The sequence below is a fragment of the Cnephaeus nilssonii genome, assembly GCF_951640355.1.
Source record: "Cnephaeus nilssonii genome assembly, chromosome: 9".
In the NCBI taxonomy this organism is placed as follows: Eukaryota; Metazoa; Chordata; class Mammalia; order Chiroptera; family Vespertilionidae; genus Cnephaeus; species Cnephaeus nilssonii.
In genome coordinates this window covers 23,721,423-23,735,609 of record NC_137080.1, presented here as the reverse complement: position 1 = coordinate 23,735,609, position 14,187 = coordinate 23,721,423, and positions in this window count along the sequence as shown.

The window sequence follows — 14,187 nt, the reverse complement described above, 5'->3', positions numbered from 1 at the left end:
CAGGCTGGGCTGAGGGAACCACCCCTTTCGTGCACCAATTTCATGCACTGGGCCACTAGTCTATATAATAAAAGCCTAAGCAACTGTTACAGCAGAACAACCAGAACGACTGGTCACTATGATACGCACTGACCACCAGGGGGAAGACGCTCAAAGCAGGAGCTGCCCCCTGGTGGTAAGCGTGCTCCCATAGGGGGAGTGCCACTCAGCCAGAAGCTGGGATCACGGCTGGTGAGCACAGTGGTGGTGGCGGGAGCCTCTCCCTCCTCCGCAGCAGCACTGCAGCTAGCCGAGCGGTAAGGAGCCAGCAGGCAGGCAGTAAGGAGTGAGGGGTTCTGGACTGCAAGAGGGCACAGGTCAGGCTGAGGGACCCCCGCCCCCTCCCAGTGCAAGAATTTCATGCACCAGGCCTCTAGTAATATAAAAGCATGAGTTTATGCAAAATTATTGGTTAACCATTGAATTTTGCTATGGTCTTTTTGGATTGAAAAGATAAATCTTAAAACTCAAAAAACACTCAAGATATAGTAGAGAGATATAGTTTGTATAACCAAAATACAAGGTTACAGTACTACGTGAATTCACCAAAAAAGAAACTTTGGTTCTGTAGTTGGAAAGCTCAATTATTTTCTTTGCCTTAAATGGCAATTGTTATTTAGCAGACAGAGATGGGGAAGAGGATTGGAAAAGAAAATTCAAGGAGGGTAGGATGCCAGTAAGACAAGATCATGAAGTAGAAAAAGTGTGATATAAAAAGGCAACTGTGAGTCACACAATGTTATGTGTCAATTGTGTCTTAATGAAGCTGTAAAGAAAAGAGAGCAATGAGTGGCCAATATAGTGAAAGATGGGTTAGGGTCAGAAAAATGACAAAGAGAGAAGTATTGAACTTGAAAGTCAGAATGTGAATCCCAGCTCTATCACTTAGTAATCTTGTGTAATCTTGAATAAACTGTATAAATTCATCAAGCCTCCATTTCCTCTTCAGTAAAATATAGTTAATAATAGTACCTTATATCTCATATGATTTCTGTGAAAACTGAGATAATCCCTGTGATGATCACAAAGGCAGAAAGTATGTTGAATTCATCTTTATATGATGAGAAGAAAGCACAATGCTTGAAACATAGTACATGCTCAATAAACATTAGCTTCCATGAACAAAATGAATTTTTAGGTTATACAAGAAAGGTAAATCCAGAGCACCAAGGCCTTGAACATCCAATGAGGGGTCTGGGTTGTATATAGTAAAAAATTGAGAGATATTAGTAGGTTTTGTGATCAGAACATTGCTTAAACTAATCTAGCAACTAAACTGTAAGGAGACTAGAGTTAGGACTATTACTAAGGAAGCTAAAGAGAGCCTAAACTAGAATGGTGGCTGTAAGCATGGAAAAAGAGAAAGATAGGAGAGATATCTTGGAGGACTTGGGAGTAAACCATAAGAAACCCATAAAACATTCTCTGTATCTATTTAAAAACAAACAAAAGGGCTGAATTCAGAAATGACTTAAACTCACATTAGACTGACCACTGGGATAATAAAACAAACTCTAGGACTTGAATATCCTTAAGATACCAGTTCCAGCTAAATTAGACATGCAGGATAGGAAGCTTACATCTTAAGAAAAAGGTCAAGAAACAAACTATTTCTATGAGTTAGATTTAAATCTAAGTCCTAAGGGAGACATCTATAATAATCAATATATATAAATCCTAAGCAACTGAACGACTGGCCGACCAGTCATTATGATATGCACTGACCACCAGGGGGAAGACGCTCAACACAGGAGCTGCCCCTGGTGGTCAGTGCACTCCCACAGCCAACCTCCCACCGTCCCTCCCCCCTCAGTCCATTTCCCCGGCCAGCCAGAGAAGGGGGAAGGCCGAGGGACCCCACCCGTGCATGAATTCGTGCACCAGGCCTCTAGTAAAAGCATAATATGCTAATTAGACTGGATGTCCTTCCGGATGACCTTCCAGATGAAGCTGGGGCTGTGAGGGCAGAGCCACTTGCACGAATTTCGTGCACTAGGCCTCTAGTTTATTTAATAAAAGAGTTAAGAATACTGATGGTTAGCCAAACTGCCAAGGTTCAATCCCAGCCACACCACTTTCTAGTTATATAGCAAGTTACTAACCACTCCTTACCACGGTATCCTGTGTCTTATAAGGTACTTGTATCTACTGGTGTCTAATTAATACCAGTACCTATTTCAGAAGGGTTTTATGAGGATTAATGATATAATACACCTTAAACACTTAGAACTATGCCTGACACATAATTAGCCAGTGATAAATTTAGTTATCTTAATTCCTGAGTTATTCATATTTGATCTGGGAAGAGATGTACTGGTGGCATATGGATCAATCCCAAATGCTATGCTACTTGCACTGGTTGACCCATACATCATGATGCACCACTATCTTAATAAATCTGATTACTTTTCCAGTTCTCCTCACCTGCCGTATACTAAAGATACAAGGTTTGACAATTTGACATACAAGTCAAAATATTCTTCCTTGCATGCATTATGCATGTCTACATACCCTAAGGACCAAATATTATGGCTTCAGATGACTGAGAACAAACCTATTATAACAAATATCTTATTTGGGTTTGAAAATCTCAGCTATTTTCAATATTTCCATGATTTTAAAAAGTAATCTTTTCAACTGTGTTATAGAAACAATCCATATTAAATGTTTATCCTGTATAAGGATTTAAAGAAAACAAACCAATAAAAAGTATCCTACTATTTGTCGTTACACAGTAGACCGTTCTACATAGCCAGTGTATAAAAGTACAAAATGTGCGTGAGTTCATAAATAATGAAGTATTAAAGTACTTATCATCATATAATTACTATATAAAATGTATATTCTCAAGTCTGTGATGGGCCTTTACAAGCATTTGGTGATTAATTACTGTTTAATGATGGACCACCCATTCCAAACAATTCCCTGGATTGAAACTGTTCCCTGGATTAATTCAGCATTTGCTGAAATTTTAACTACCCTGAATTATAAAGTTAGTACGCTTTGTGATCAGAACATTGTGTTAACATAGTGTTATCATAGACATACTAAATAAATTAATTCCTTTAGCCACTATTGGGCATAAGCTAAATGCATTGGAAATCCCTATTTCTTGATACCAGAAAACACAAAGAAGAAAGAATGAGCTACAGATTTTAAAAGCAGAATTCAGAAGACTTATTAGTAATTATTGCAGGTAACTACAACTCAATGTCTAGGCAACTACCTAATTCCACTAAACATTTTCCTTTACAGCAAAATAGAGTTAACTATATCTCAACCTACAGCACATTAATCTGGAAGTGAAAATCATAAATGCCTAATGATATCCACTGGAAGTCAAATTGACCTTTCCAGAAAGTAAACTCCAGATGTGTGCATAATTATTCTTCAAGTCAACCAAAAAAGATTAAAACCACATCTGTCTAGATAAAGCAAACCATGTTTCAATGTCACTCTATAATAATAAGCAACATGACTAAGCGTCCACATCTGTTATCCCCTTGTTTTTCTCCTTTATCAGCAAATAAAAAGAAAACATGAAAGAAGTTAATTAATCTTTAATCAAAAGAAAAAATAAAATACCCCACCTTTTGCTTATTGATATTGGCAAACATATTGCTAAGCTCTAGATTCAAGAGAACTTACAAATATCTGAAGACCAAAATACAATAACAACATTCAAATGCTTTGTCCTAGCTGGTTTGGCTCAGTGGATAGAGCATCAGCCTGTGGACTAAAGGGTCCCGGGTTTGATTCTGGTCAAGGGCTTGTATCTCAGTTGCAGGTGTGCAGGAGATTGTGTGTCTCTCTCACACCTGGAGTGGGTCGGAAAAAAAAAAAGAATTCTTCATTACTTGCATGCCTGCCTCCACCCCAATAGTCTCTTATTGCTTCAAAAAATAAAATAAAATTAGCTGCTGCTGCTTTGCTTAAAAAGAATATTATGGCTAGTTAAACTCTAAATTAATTCTCTTACTTTGTACTAAAAAGCAGAAAATATTCAGTGGATTTGCAAAGTATATAATAAACAAAATGATTCTTAGAGTTTTATTTTTAACTGGTATTCATTATTTTGGTTTAGTTTATTAAATGTCTGTATTAAAAGGGAAATGTTCTGCATACCTTTGGTTGATTAATGACTCTCCTACTAAGAGGAGGGTCCTTCATCAAAGTCATGTGACAAATGAAAGTATAATGAGAAGCATGAATGTTTTCTAACTTCTAACAATGTTCCATTCATCAGGTCAGACTCATTTTTTTATTAAGCATGAAAGAAAGCATGACAAATGTGGAATCCTTTCCAAACCAGCCTTCTCTACCTCCAAAATGTCTTTACCATAAAACCTGAAATATTTCCTCTTTTTACAGAACCAAGCAAGCACTAGTTTTATGAAAACCATGGCTGGCTGTGAATGTGTATATAACAGTATAAAAGTATCCATGCCTTCCTTATTAACACTCTACTTTCTATATATTTGAATTTCTCCATTTCATTTTATTGAGCAAGATCCCTTTGCTTGAAAGGAAACAAGCTATCATTTGTGATGTGACTGGACAAGTCATTCCTTTAAAAACTGTAGCTATTTTCCATGGGTTGTTTGGATTTCATGACATGAAGTATTATTACCCATATCTTTTCCCTCAATCTAGTTATAATGAAATATTCAATATCACTTTTAAAAAATAGGAATAGATTTTTAGTCTTTTTATGGTTATAAAAATACCTGTTATAATACATGAAAGTACAAATAAAATATATTTTAAAACAGTAAAAATATAAAATCACCCACAATCCTCTACTTTGAAATACCTTGGTAAATATATTTTCATATATTTAATGCACATATAATTATATGAATTATTAAAACAGGCCCCTTATTTTCACTTAGTCAATAGAGCATGAATTTCTTTCATGACAATAGATATAAACATAATTATCTTAATGGTCCACTAGTAACCTATTGTGTGGACATAGCAACATATAATATTTTATAATTTTATACCAATGAAATTTAGAATATTTCAGGACACATACCTAGGTTGCAGGTTCAATCCCTGGTCAGGGCACATACAGGAGGCAACTGGTCAATGTTTCACTCACATCAATGTTTCTCTCTCTCTCTCTCTCTAAAAATCAGTAAAAACATATCCATGCTCACTCTGGTAGCACATATACTAAAATTGGAACAATACAGAGATTAGCATGGCCCCTGTGCAAGGATGACACACAAATTCATGAAGTGTTCCATATTTTTTATGCTAAATGAAATAAGCCAGAAGGAGAAAGATAAATATCACATGATCTCACTCATTTGTGGAATATCATGAACAACATAAACTGATGAACAAAAATAGATCCAGAGACAGCCTCGGAGGGAAGGTGCGTGTGTGTGTGTGTGTGTGTGTGTGTGTGTGTGTGTGTGTGTGTGTTTGTGTGTGTGTGTGTGTGTGTGTGTGTGTGGCGGGGGGAATGTTAGAGATCAACCAAAGAACTTGTATGCATGCATATAAGCATAACCAAAGGGCACAGACAGTAGTGTGTGTGTGTGTGTGTGTGAGAGAGCCGGGGGGGGGGGGGGGGGGGGGCGGGGAGCGGGGCAGAGCTGGTCGGGGAGAGGTCAATGGGGGAAAAAGGAGATATATGTAATACTTTCAACAATAAAGAATTTAAATTTAAAAAATACAATAAATTTTTGATGAATGAAAAAAAATTTAAAAACACACAAGCATATCCTCGAGTGAAGATTTAAAAAGTTAAACTTTAGACCTCTAACAAACTCAATTTAAATAATGAAATAGGATAGAATGAAGAATCACCTTACTCCTTTAGAAAGAATTTACCATAAAGAAACAAATGAAGTTTGAGGAAGTCCTCAAAAGGGGAACATTTTTCATTAAAATCTGAATTTCTTTTAAAATATTAAAAGGAAACTTTAATGTTGGAAACAACTAATTTACTATATCTACTAGGCTACTTTCTTAATTAAGTTTATAAGGAGGTATTTCTAAAAATTCTTGAATTACCTAATAGATTTACAACCTGGATCACTTATCCTTGCTGAGTTATAAGGACTCAATTATCTTTCTCTTTTCCACCAGTTACTATGAATTAAAAACCTATAGTGTTTTACATTATCCTTTCTCCTATCAAAAATACCACAAAACACTCTGACAAGCACAGCTGAGAAATACTATAAAAAGAGATAGATAACAGCAACTGGCATAGTTGAGGGATTGTGTGTGTGTGTTTTCTCCGTAGGCTCCAGAGTATTATTCTGTGCTAATGATTTCTGATTTTATCTTTAAGTTTTTGTTTATTTGTTTTGTTTTTACTCGTGGCAAGGCAAACTAAACTTATAATATTACTTTAAGCACCAGCATATTAGAGCACTTTTACTTTGTTCTGTATCTGGAAAGATAAACTGACCTTAGACCTTTTGCACTATCTGTAACTCTCCAGAACCTGTAAGAAAACCACAGAAAAAAACACACACATTTACGCACATCAGCACCATAATAAGACCACATAGGCTACAAGGTGGAAATAACAGGCTTGGGTCAGTCCCGATGAACTGTACTTGTGATAGAAACATCCAAAAGCATGGCCCTCCAAATAAAGCCTCATGAACAGCATTTAACCTGTATGTTAGCTAGCGTGTTTTCACAGCAACAAGTGATAACAAAAAGCTGAGCTTCCTGTCACCTGTACTATATATTTTTTTCTCCTGCAGGGTTTTAATAGAGGATTAACTATGAACTCTTAACTGAAATTAATAGCATTAACCTATTAACTATGAGACTGGCCATATCTATATTACCAACCAGGTCGCCTATAGACTCATCTCCTGTTCACTGTGCAAGAATGGCAATTCTGTTGTCTCTGCCATCTTTGTGAGTAGCTAATAAAAACCAGTGTTACCAAGCAGTATGTAGTGGACCCACACGTGAGGATGGAATCGGAGCCTAACCAGAAGGGTTATTTCCTGGTTATTTGGTCTAGATAAAGTAGTCTGTTTTGTACAATCTCTTCCTTGCACAGCCTGCTTCTTTGTTTTTGGTGGGTGGATCTGCCAGTACCCCGGCCCGGAATCCTCTTTCACTGATTTTGCACAAGTGGGTGCTGTTGGACATTTGGGTCTTCTCTACCTACTCCAAAGGTGCCCCGGGTGTCCCTCCCTGTCATAGGGCTGGGCTTTATTTCCTTCAAAGCGCTCATCATGAACAGAAATATAAATATATATATATATATAATTTTGATTACTGGCTAGTTCTCCCCAGGAGATTGTTTGCAACAAACCTTGTCTATCTTGTGACCAACTATAGTCCTAGGACCAAAAGAGAGCTTGGCCTATCAAGGCTTTGAATTATTATTCAAAGAATGAGCCATGACAGCCAAAGGAATAAACTGTTAGGAATATCTAATAATCTCATGTGTCAAATGTGAAAATTAATCTACAATGAGAAAGCGGTGGTCGGGTAGAATAACTTGTTTAACATTAAAACCTAGGCATTTATAAAATCTGCTGTGTTAGCTCTATTTAGATTAGAAAAGTTTATTTCTATTTTATTGTTCTTTTTCATCTATTTCTCATAGGAGGAAAGGAGTGTTTCAGCCACAACTATTAAAACTTGACCCTGTGGTTCTTATGCCTCAGGCCAAACCAGGAAAAAAAATATATCAATTAAAAATGCTAGAGATGTTCCTATTCTTGCAAAATAGTACTTACTGATTTCCAAATGGGCTTTCAAATGAAATTTAAAATAACCTGGGTTTCCTCTTGACGCCCTCATCATGTTTAGGTTTTCCTCTACTTTCATATGGAGCACACTTACAATTACTGTTTTAACATTCTTGTCTGCTAATTTCATCTAATTTCTGGGCGATTTTCTGGATCTGTTTTTTCTTTTCATCTGATTATAATCACATTTTCTGCTTCTTTGCATGCCTGCTTAGTTTTGTGTTTGATGTCATCTTTATGAATCTTATGTTGTTCTCTGCTGGGTTCTATTGTATTCCTGTAAATAGCATTGGATTTTTTTCTGATATGCAGTTAAGTTCCATTGAATCAGGCAAATCATTTTGTGGCTTGTTTTCAAGTCTTATTGGGGTGCATGTCAGTATCAGCCTTTTGCATACAGCCAATTTATCCCTACAACTAAGGTGAAACTCTTCTGAGCGTATTACCTCATGCCCTTTGTATTACAAATTATTTCCACTTGGATAGTGAAAACATGAACAGCCGGTTTGAGCTCTGAGAACTTATTCTGCCTATTCTCTATGTGATGTGTTCCCACCCTTTACCCCCATTTCAGTTAGCTTTACGGAGATCAGTATTTAACCAAAGATTTGTGGGAGATCTCTGCAGATCTCCAGAGCCCTGTCCTTATTCCGCCGCCTCCTGACTGGTCCACCATCCTACAAATTCTAGCTGACTTGGCCTTTGTGCATTTAAACCTCTTTCTCCTCAATTTAGCAAGCCCCCTGGTCTCTGATTGCACCCTCCCTAAGCTAAGCAGTAAACTATGCAATTGGAGACCTCATTATTTTTTCTTTAGGGGCTCACAATCCTGTTATCTTTTGTCCATTGTTTTATTAGTATACTAGAGACCTGATGCATGAAATTCATGCAGGGGGCTTGGCCCTCGCAGCCGTGGAGGCTTGCCTCGGCCTTCGCAGCCCTGGCTTCGTCCGGAAGGTTGTCTGGTCTAATTAGCATATTATGCTTTTATTATTATAGACTAGAAGCCCAGTGCACAAAATTCGTGCAGTAGGGGGTTTCCTCAGCCCAGCCTGCAACGACGCAAGCGTTCCACGCCCAGCCTGGCCAGAGGCCCTCCTCCGCGCCCGGCCTGGCCAGAGGCTTTCCGCGCCGGGCGCGGAACACTTGCATCATCGCCACAGTGACAAAGCAAGCGTTCCACCAGGTCGCTCACGCTGCCTGCTCTCAGCAGCCATCCCCCCAGGACTGGGGGACTCTGGTGGGGCTGAGAAGACTGAGTGCCGCCATCTTGTGGCTATGGGAGCCGCCATATTTGTGGCAGAGTGACGGTCAATTTGCATATTCCCTCTTTATTAGATAGGATGGCCTGGTTTTCTATTTGCTTCTGGTGGAATATCCCTTTTACTCCATCTTGGATGGGAGGGAAGGGACACATAAAAAGCATTAAAATTGTGTTCAAAAACTTTGTATTTGCATTGACTCCATTTCAATGGTGAAATGTAGGAATAGTAAAAGGCACAATATTTGAAGGCCAGGAAAGTGAAATACACTGAAACAAAGAACAATGTTATGCTTTTTAAATCATCCCTTCAAACATCCTAGCATCTAGAAAAAAACATATCTGGGTGTGTTGGATCTAATTTTAGTTGTTTAAAGGAATGAGGATATTTCCTAGAACTCTTTTTCTCTTTAGTCAAATGACACTTTTCCAAACTCTGAATCCCTACTAATTAGGGCAGTCATTTTTAATCAGGAAAAGCAATTATTTCAAAGAGACTTAAAATAATAAATCCTGCCCTGATTTTATTTTCTTCTCCTAGAAGGAGAAGGAGTTTTCTAGGAAGTCACTTTTGTGCCATCTTCCTCACAGAATCAATTAACTGTTCCACAATGACAAAAGACATGTCATTAACATAATATTTCTATGTCCTGTCTAGTCTTCAGTGCTCCTCTCATATTAAAATTGCTTTCTAAAAGCATTGCATAATTTGTGCCTCTTTCAACCAGACTGGAAATTTCATACTTGTGAATTACCCAAATTTACACCCCAGAGACTCTTAAGTGCCTACATATCCCCAAAGAGTCATCAAACTCACCAGCAATTGCTCCTAATAACTCATCCTTCTCGCCAAGCCCTTGATGTACTCATCACTCTGCTGATCCACCTCTATATTTGTTCCAAGATAAGAGATGCTTTGAGAGGTGCTCAGCTCTATAAGTCTGTTGGCAAAAATAGTGCCATACTGATGGTTTAGCAGTAACCAATGTGGGATAGCACTTACCCTCGTGGCCTCATTGTTGCTTTTCAGTATGGTTTTAAATGTGCCAAAGCATTTCATTTTTCACATAAAAATCCCACATGCACAAGATGGCCAATAATCTTTGTCCCTCTTCAATTATAACCAATCTATATATATAAAAGCCTAATATGCCAAATGTCCAACCATTCCATCAACTGTTTGGTTGACTGCTTGACCAGTCGCTATTATGTGCACTGACCACCAGGGGGCAGACACTCCGACCAGTAGGTTAGCTTCCTGCTGGGGTCCAGCTGATCAGGTTTGGGCAAGATGGGCTGGACACACCCTGGAGCCAACCTCCCACGGTCCCTCCCCAGCCTTTAAAATATTTCTTCTAATTAATTTCCTTTCAATGTGCATGAATTCATGCACTGGGCCTCTAGTAGAAAAATAAAAACAAAAGAATGCTTGTCTCTCAAAAGTAAAAATTAGAAGATGTGAACACAGAAAAATTGTATGGATTACCAAAAACTAAGCTCAGCATAATGGAAATCTTAAACCACAATTTTTATAAGGAAATCGAGTAGTATAACCCTAATTGTTTTATACAAGTAAATATAATTCAAGTCTGCTTCAATAAATGACAAAAGCAACTAACAAAGAAATATGCATCAATAAAATAGTTTGCTTTAAAAGATGAGTTAAATACAACCACCATCACTCCTCAAATTCACAAGCTTTCTTATAATTTTATGTAAATTATTACAGTGATTATCAAATTATTTCTTCAAAGTGAGTGTCAATGTAAACTTAAATCAAAGTGAGGTATCTTAAATTATGAAATATGAATTAGTAGTAATCTTACTAATAGGTGAAATGCACTTAAAATACTTTAAAAAGTGGTGAAATAATTTATTTGCTTAAATTACATAAAGCAGTTGCTCTCTGTTTCATCAGAATAGGGGAACCAAGTAGAAGGTTCATAGGGCAAACATGTTTGCATTGTTGGGCCATTTTATTGACCTACTGTAAAGTGACTGGATTTTAAAATCAGACAGTCCTTGGTTTCTTTACTGATATTATTTTGCTGAGAACGATGCTTGGCATGTACTTAGAGCTCAGTAAATATATGTACAATGAGTAAAAGAATGAACTGGGCAATTAACATACCATGTCTTTTCCATGAAATTGAGGCAATATTAATTATTTCTCAGAGTAAATAGGAGAATAAAATTGTTGATGAGTGCCTCTGCCGTGGTGTATGCTTTCTGGTAGCACCAGCATCTGATAAAAAACTTCACTCCTTGTGAAGGCCCATTTCCCTTAGCCTTTGTATTCCTTCCTCTCCATCTGCCATTTCCATATCACTCAGACGATTTCTCTAGTTAGGGTCTAAGATCCTCCCAAGCAGCAAGTTTGTTCCATTGCCTGGGATGTTGCCAGAGTGTTAAATCCTATGCTCCAAGAGAGCACCCCAAGTCAGTAAGATTTTTTGTTTGTTTGTTTGTTTGTTTGTTTACAGTCTAACTTCTGGGCTCCATAGATTAAGCCTCGTCAAAATCCAATCACAACTGTACACCCTGAGCTCCTAGCAGTACATGTTAAGTAATTCTTGCCACTCCGTAGGTGCGTTATTTCTTTTCCCTCTTATCAGGCCCAACACATACCCAGCACAGTAGGGTTGCATTAGGATTTAACCTCAGTTACCAGCTTGATAACCTGGTCAGAAGGTGGGCGCATTCCTGAAGGGAACACTTGCTGCTACTGGGGAGAGGCTTTTGCATCATCCTCCAACAATGAGAAGTGATAGTCCTTGATGTGGAGAAAGGAGCCATCTCTGTAAGTTCTGAGCATCCTGAGGACCTGTGGACCCCAAATCGCCAGGGACATTCTCCCAGATGTCTCCATTCCCTGTCGCAGGGTCCCAGGACCTGCTTTGGCTGAGCATTTAAGCACCTCTGAGGCTCTGTGACTTTCCAAATTCTTGTGTCTGCTCCTTGGCTGGGTATGGCCCTCCACTATAGAAGACAATGTCTTATTTGTAAGCTGCCCCAAAGCCTCTCTGATGCTCAGTCATTGGCTGGGAGCAGCCTGGCGGATCTGTGGCCTTAAGCATTCACAGGAACAGTCACTGAAGGCGACCCCCATGCTCCCTATAGCTGGTGTTCTCAAAGGAGCTCAGAACAGTGCATGTCTGTGGCCGCCACACTTGGTGTGTTTGACAGTAAAATAGTAGTCAAGTTTTCAGGCAAATTTAAATTGGCTAGTTGAAACAAGCGAATATTCTAGAAAAATTAATTGTACTGGACAAAAAGGTGTTCCTAAAGTGTTAAAATTGTGCACCATGTAATGAACCTAAAACAGTAATATTATAGTGCAAAAAATTAAAATTTAAAAGCCATCAAGACTACATTATAAAATTTTCAAAAGCCTCCTAACATTTAAATCGAAAAAGGAGGGGATAGTAGAGGAATATCATGTAAGGGAAAATATCCTGTAAGTAAATTACATCTAGAAAATTAATACTTTAGAAAATTAATTGTAAGGCTAAAAGCAAGACACCCATGAAAAACACACAAGGTGACAAAACAAGCCAGAGGAAAATCATTTGGGCAAAAAATGAAATAGGATCCCAAGTCAAATTTATAGAAAAAATTCCTTTATTAACTTTTGGTCGAGAATATGTTTGTATATTTTCAGAAAACAACTCCGAGACCACGTGGATTCCAGCAACAGAGAGGAATCGACAGGACTACTCCAGCCATGAAAACAGAAGAGAAGCAGTCCAGAGACGAAAGACGCTGATGTGGCCTTCCCATACTAGCAGTTAGCAGCTGTGCATCACTGCAGGTTGCCTAGGACCAAACCAGAGAGAGTCGGACCTGCATTACCACCATTTGTCCACCATCCAGAACTGTAATGTCAGTGCTGACATGTACACATAAGGAACTGTTGGACATTGAAATTGGGTCTCAAAAGAACTGTTGGCCCAGAAAGAAACTCACTACAGACTGATTCATTTGCCTGTCACCATAACCATTATTGCTTGTCTCATTTTCGGTTCTTATAAGTGTATTTCTAATAGCACATGATCTCACTCATCTAGGGGAAATAATGAACAACATAGACTGATGAACAAGAACAGACCCAGAAACAAGGAGGCATGGATCAGACTGTCGGGCCTCAGAGGGAGGGTAGGGAAGGGTGGGGTAAAGGGGAGAGATCAACCAAAGGACTTGTGTGCAAGCATATGAGCCTAACCAGCGGTTAAGGACAACAGGGGGGTGGGGGCATGTGTGGGGAGGGGTGTGGGATGGGAATGGGGGAATGAGGACAAATATGTGATACCTTCATCAATAAAGAAATTAAAAAATAAAATAAATTAAAAAAATAAAAAATAAAAAAAAGAGAAATGGCAGGTGATCTTCAGTCCTCTTGCGGACTTTGAGAATAAATTGATGAGCATATAGAAAACTAAATGTGATAAAGACAATAGAGAAAATGAAAAGCTGTACAAAAAAGAAATATGATCACTATGGTTCAGTGGTGAATTATAGCTGAATAATTATAATAAGAAGATAATTTAACCAAGAAAAATGTACTAAAAGGATTTAATCAAAAACTATGTTGGAAGGATGGGAATGTGAAAACAGAGAAGTGGGGAATAGAAGAGACCAAAATTCATATTTTCCATATAAAACATCACTAGACAATTTCTAGAAATTAATAATTAAGAACTAACTGTATAAGCGGTTACTTTAAAATATTAAGATAAATAATAGCAGCAACAACTGAAATGATTGAGAGTGGTATCACTCGGAAGCAGAAATCTATGGTGAAAAGAGGTTTAGCAGAGGACTGCTCTTTTTCTTTATTTTTCTCTGCTCTTTTCCCTTTTAAACTTAAGCCTATGATATTACTTCACTTTTTAAAACTCTCTCATGTTTACCTTTGGTTAAAATATTTAAATTAAATTTTAAAAGGAAATAGAGACTTCCAATACTTAATTGTAAATTCTAATGAATGATTTAAGCATTTCTCAGATATTCTGCCATTGAAAAGTACATTAATATTTATGTTGTATACATAGCTCATTCATTAATGCTTTTACTCTAATTTCGTATTTTACTAGAAGTGTTTTAGAATGCAAACTTTAAAATATCATCTCATGGTGTTAAGGGATT